Genomic DNA, 6,631 nt, shown 5'->3' with positions numbered 1-6,631 from the left:
CTTCGGAGGCATTCTAGCTGCAAGGGTTAATAACTGAGATCTTTACTCGTGAAGGAATGTATTAAGCAAATGAGGCAAGAATATTAAATGAGATGATACAGTGCTTTGAGAGTATGTGAAAAGCCCTCCATCACTTTACTAGTGGTCCACAGTTCAGATGAGTCAAAGTAAATATAAATTTTAATTCGTGACACTTTCCAGTCCCAGAATCGGGACTGGAATTCCTTAATTTCATATGGTATTTAACTAGTTATTTTATTGAACTAATTCCATGGGCTCCCATAAATAACCCCACCTAAGCCTTGAACACAAACATTGATATTTACATATATAAGTTTTTACGCTTCTTAGTCCCAGAATTATCAGCCAGGTCTTCCGGATTAGAGAATGATTAAATCGGCTTTGTGTTCATTCTACAAACAAAGGAAGAAGGGGGGGAAGGAAAGCCAATTTGTAAACACAATGAAAACAGAGGTCTCTTTTTTAAACTGAAATTTGTGAAGGGAAACAGTGAACCAGCAGCTCTGTTTCCTACCACATTCTCATCATCTTCCCAAAGATGGTACTCTCTCACCTACTTAAATTTCTACTGAATAATAGGAATACTATCGAATTCCTTGCTCAACACCAACTAAAATAAAAATTACCAATTAGAGACATCTGACTTTATTTGCTACCTACATAGGGGGAGCACGATCACCTGTGTAGAATTTAACATATTTAATTTGTTTCTCGGTTCTATCCTCCAGTACATGTATTTATGGATTTATGGATTCACTCATTTACTGGCTGATTTTACTATTCGGTGAATAATAATACCAGCTTTCTAAAGAAGACTAGGAATTGTTAAACACCAACCCAGAACCAAATTACAACAATTTGGAAAGGTCTCAATATACCTTTCAAAAAACAGAAAAGCCTAAGTTTTTCCTAGACTATTTGTCATTGGAAAAGTAAGAGAAATCAAAATCCTCATACTTAAACATGTGGTGCCAATTGGTCCATGGTTTGCTGACTTCTTAAAAAATAGATTGATATATAAAATTATACTTTCTTTCCCTTACACAAAGACACTAATATCTGCAATCTTATCTACTGGGCAAAAACACTGTACAAAATTTACATCTGGCCATAGTCATCACCGTCAATAACAGATTTGCTTCTTTTTTATTGTTTTAATAAAAGTAAGTTTTAAAAAGACTGGATTAACGGTGAATGTTCTCATATAAATCATTCTAATCATTGGTCTCTGCTTGGCTCTCAGCTACGTGGTCTTTAACCAACTAGTATAGAGTAAATGTGCTGCCATTTCCTTAATAAAAGAATCAGTCAGCAACCCAGCACCCACAAACACTCCCGAGTATTATGTACAAATAACCATATACCCCTTTCATTTACTATTAATTTATGAGAAATCAGAGTTTCAGCCAAATTTTAATACTACTACTCCATGTTACATTACATTCCTTAATAATAAGTGTAAAACTTGTCCTATTTTTTTTCATTGACACACTTTTGTTATTTGTGGGTCAATTTTATAATAAAATACAGTGCATCACTAAGAACCACGAAAGCCCAAGCACAAGGTACCATGTGCTCCTTTCCCACAGAGGAAATAACTACGTGTCTCTTTGTAATGGACCTCAGAGTTGCATATGGGTTTAATCAAAACTCCTGTTTCAGATACCCCATGGTACTCATCATTGGTCCAGGCACGTTTTTCTTCCTTTATTTCTTTATTTATCCAGGAATAACAATACAATCATAAATTTCCAGGACAAGATCCTCCCACCAGTGGCCCTTTTCCCACAAAGCAAAATGACTCAGTCTCCTTTTACAATGGACCTCAGAGAACACATGTGATCAATTATGATCCATGCCTCGTAGCAAATCCACATTCACCATGGGTCCTTCTGTGGTTTTATTTAATTTGCCCATGTTTTAAAGATGTTTCAATGAAAAGTGATGAGACCCCACCTTTAACCCATCTCAAAACAAAGTCTTCCATTGGCTTATAGGCTGCCACACAAAACAGTTACCAGCCAGCACTACCCCCACATGGAAATGTTCGAGTCTTCTGTGGAGGTCGATAAAATGAAATATCAAGTAGTTCTGAGAATGAATGAAACGACTATCTCGAGTTTGCCAACTTTAAGCACCTCGAGTGTGCCAACTTAGATTAAAAGTAACATTGATGACATATTCCCATCACTGGTCCATATTTGGAGATTTTTATTTCTTTTATGGACACCGATTCTTCGAACATACACTCACGAACAAAGCCTCCCAAGCGGGGACGGGAATTCTGAGTCTTACTTACATTTCTGTCTACGGTCTTTACACACAGAGCTAACTGCCAAGATGTTGTTTCTTAGAAAATGAGTAAAGTCTGCTGTCTTACAGTTATTCTGTGGAGGAAAAAGTAGAATTAACCGAGGTCTTAATGTACAGTAAGTATGTGGAATTAGGTAGTAATAAATTTTGGTACTTCTCTAATTACTCTAGTACACCGCTTTCACATTTAAATAATGTACTAGCCACTGTTCAATCTATCACATAAGGATAAAAACAGTATCTATCAAAAATATCTTTACATATGAATAGTTTAAATAAAACAAAAAATAATTTTAACAGATGTTTCTTTTGCAGAATTGGGTACATTTAAATCCTTATTTTATGGGGCGCCTGGATGGCTCAGTCACTAAGTGTCTGCCTTCAGCTCAGGTCATGATTTCAGGGTCCGGGGATCGAGCCCCGCATCAGGCTCCCCACTCTGTGCGAAACCTGTTTCTCCCTCTCACAACCCACTCCACGTGCTTGTGTTCCTGCTCTCGCTAACTCTGTGAAATAAATAAATAAAATCTTTAAAAAAATAAAAAATATAATAAAATAAATCCTTATTTTACAGTCTCTGTGATAACTCATGCCACGATAAATCAGAAACCACAATGAGATCCCACCTCACACCAGTCAGAATGGCTAAAATTAACAAGTCAGGAAACGACAGATGCTGGCAAGGATGCGGAGAAAGGGGAACCCTCCTACGCTGCTGGTGGGAACGCAAGCTGGTGCAGCCACTCTGGAAAATAGCATGGAGGCTCCTCAAAAAGTTGAAAACAGAGCTACCCTACGACCCAGCAATTGTACTAGGCGTTTGCCCAAAGGATACAAATATAATGATTCAAAGGGCACCTGTACCCCAATGTTTATAGCAGCAACGTCCACAATAACCAAACTACGGAAAGAACCCAAATGTCCATCCACAGATGAATGGATAAAGAAGAGGTGGTATAGATATACAATGGAATACTATGCAGCCACCAAAAAGAATAAAATCTTGCCATTTGTAACGTCGGTTGAACTAGAGGGTATTATGCTAAGCAAAACAAGTCAGTCAGAGAAAGACAAATACCACATGATTTCACTCATATGTGGAATTTAAGAAACAAAACAGGTGAACATAGGGGGAGGGAAGGAAAACTAAAATAAGATGAAAACAGAGAGGGAGACACACCGTAACAGACTCTTAACTCTAGGAAACAAACTGAGGGTTGCTGGAGGGGAGGTGGGTGAGGGGACGGGGTAACTGGGTGATGGGCATTAAGGAGGGCACGTGATGGAGTGAGCACTGGGCGTTAGAGTCGACTGATGAATCACTGAATTCTACCTCTGATATGAATAATACATGTTAACTAATCTGCATTTAAATGAAGAATTTTTTTAAAAAGACTAAAACTAAGACAAAAAAAATCTGCTACCAGAGGACATTTACCAATGTCTGGAGATATTTCTGTCACAACTGGCATCGAGTAGAGGCCGGGAAGTTACTAAACATTCTACAATGTACAGACGGCCTTCCTGGCAACGAATTATCCAGCCCAAGATGTCAGTAATGAGAGGTTGAGAAAATCCTGCTGTACCCTCTTCAAAATAATTGGTTGAGGCATAAATGTATTTATACATTCACTCACAGTATCATCAATATCTACAAACACACAAAGTGGATTAGAAATTTAAACAGAATTAACAGCTGTTCATATGCTCATTACCCCCAGCTATAACCAACCAGAGCATGTTTTCTTGTTTTCAACAAGCAACCAGCACCTTGAAGACCACACAGAACGACACACGCGGATTTCCCGGTACTCATCTGCGTATGTTCCTGTCCCAAACAGGGATCAGATTTAACCAATATATTATGGATATTATGGATATATTCTGGATACTTCAGAAAATATTAATAAAAAAACACATTACACATTCTCGTAATTGGGGGACATATGGCTCTCTGTCTTTATTTCTGTGTTCATTTATTCATTTATTAATTCACTTAGAGTGCAACAACCCAGACCTATGAACCTTCACAACTTAAGAACAAAAGGCTGAATATTACTAACCTCTGCTGTAAGCTGATTAACCATATAGGCATTAACTAGGTTTCTGACCTCAGAGTTATAGGGTTTAATCAAAATCATTGATTCAGACACCCCAGGATACTCATCATTGGTCCAAACTTGCTCCCTGACAGGTGAAGGATAAATGGCCTAGATCTTTATCACTGAACGAATGTTTAAATTAACCATGATACAAACTGTAACATTAAAAGCCCTAAAAATGAAGGATGTTTAACCATGATACAAACTATAACATTAAAAGCCCTAAAAATGAATAAAAATCCTCCATGATTTTTAATAAACGCTAATTGTTCTGAGTTGGATTAATTGTACACATTGTTTAGTTTCCATTATTGGTCCCTCTGTGGCACCTTTTCATTTTACTTAGGTGTTAAGCATTTATTCCTTTGACATAATGCCATAATGAGCCACCCAAACCGAGGACATGAATTCTGACTATAATCTACTACAGTCTCTAGGCTCCTTACCCACAAAGGTATAAACTAAAATCTTTAGTACCACTGAATAAATAAATCAGCTATAGTGTTTTTGTTGCATGAATTAAAGTACACTTTTTATAAAGAACAGAACAGCAGAGACTGAACTTCTTTTAATGGACTCGAGTCAAGAGGTACGAGATGAATAAACCTTAGTTGCTACCATATTATCATTACTGACTCAAGAAGGACTCCATTTTTTATTGACTTATTTACCATTTACTTTTTCACTTATGCAGAGAACAGTGTGAAATCTGCCACCCACCTACCACCCACGAGTCGCGAAATAACTAAACGTAAACTAGTCCTTCTATCCATCTGGATATTCCCTAACTACATGGTTCCCGGCCTCATTCAACTTTTTCAAGTGGCCACACTCATGCTTTGCTCAGAACGCACCATGAAGCACTGGTCTCAAGTTCACCCTAATGTATACCCTATCTATTGATCCACTCATGTTTCTCTCTTATTTAATTAGTCAAAGAATAATTTCATTATTTACTCAGTACAATATCAGGTCAATCATAAATGTGGGTCATTTTAGAATGTTATCATTGTCCACGAATCACTCTTATTTATTGACTTACTTAATTTTTCTTTTTCAACAACACAATTAACACCAGCATGAGAATATGAACCATTATCTACCATAAATATCCGTGTCCATACTCCCTATCCATAAATTTAACAACTCAGTGGTTGCTTTTAATGAACCTCAGTTGTACAAAACTGGGTAAATGTAAATCTTTATTTTATTACATATTCCCACCAATGAAGCACAAATTTTTCTGACTGATGTCTACTGATTCATTTATTTATTCATGTATATAATTAGGCATAAAATAAATCAATTACGTACCCATTTTTCTAAAGACTTTCCCCATGCAAATTTCCATGTACACCTGAACCTAGTAATAACACACTGTACGTTAACCAACCGGAATGTAAATTAAAACTTAAAGAAGAAATTTCTATGTGTACTTTACCCAAAGTGGAAGGAGCTGCAAGTTCTATTTTTTTTTATCTGGACAGCATTTGGGTATAGAAGGAGCAATCATTATCTTTGGTTCATAACACATATTCCTCACTGGCCTTTGCTCAGCCTTCTTTTGAATAATTAACCTGTATAGAAATGCACTTGTTCATTCCCCTATGACAGTATGTCAGTATCAATGAAAACCAAGGCACGGAACGGGAATATTAAATATCCAGGCTACATGCTCATGGCTCAGAGACATAACTGATAATTAAATCTTCTTTTGATTTAAAAAAAATTAAACTACTGAATATGGTTCTATTGACTGTAATTCTGGTCATATGACACATCCTCCGTATGGATTCATGCTTGGCCCTCTCTCAATAAGACAATATTAAAACAATCTATTATTTATGTAAGCCCTTTTTTTTTGTCCCTCTTAACTAAAACCACCAAACAAAGAATCAAAGCAGCAACATGAACTCTCAGGTCTATCTGTCCATACCTGTCCTTATGGAAGAGTTCAGAGCTTTGATTTATCTGTGGAACCCAGTGCTTTAAATATACACTAAACACAATCTTCGTTTTATTACACAACTTCACAGTTGGTCCACGTGTGGCCCTCCTTATCTCTGTTCATTTAAACATTTCCTTATCCATTCAGGAGTCCATTTGCCAAAGACTCTACCTTTTCTCTTTTTCATGGTAGTCCACAGATTTCCAGACAAGGATTAATACAATTTTGTTTGTTTGTTCCATGTTTA

The 6,631-nt window shown here is 36.7% G+C and overlaps 1 long non-coding RNA gene across 1 annotated transcript; it reads right to left on the bottom strand.

Moving 5' to 3' along the window:
- Positions 1–386: 386 nt before the first annotated feature.
- On the bottom strand, positions 387–4,509 carry LOC111148487. The gene is made up of 3 exons (XR_002640701.1): positions 4,398–4,509; positions 2,321–2,408; positions 387–413 (listed from the first exon to the last, which is right to left on the bottom strand). It is a non-coding gene; the product is annotated as an uncharacterized LOC111148487 (long non-coding RNA).
- Between the last annotated feature and the right edge of the window lie 2,122 nt (positions 4,510–6,631).

This window comes from Enhydra lutris, unplaced genomic scaffold, assembly GCF_002288905.1.
Source record: "Enhydra lutris kenyoni isolate GAN:26980312 unplaced genomic scaffold, ASM228890v2 scaffoldscaffold20, whole genome shotgun sequence".
Taxonomy (NCBI): domain Eukaryota; kingdom Metazoa; phylum Chordata; class Mammalia; order Carnivora; family Mustelidae; genus Enhydra; species Enhydra lutris.
This window is presented reverse-complemented; position numbering and strand designations above follow the sequence as displayed.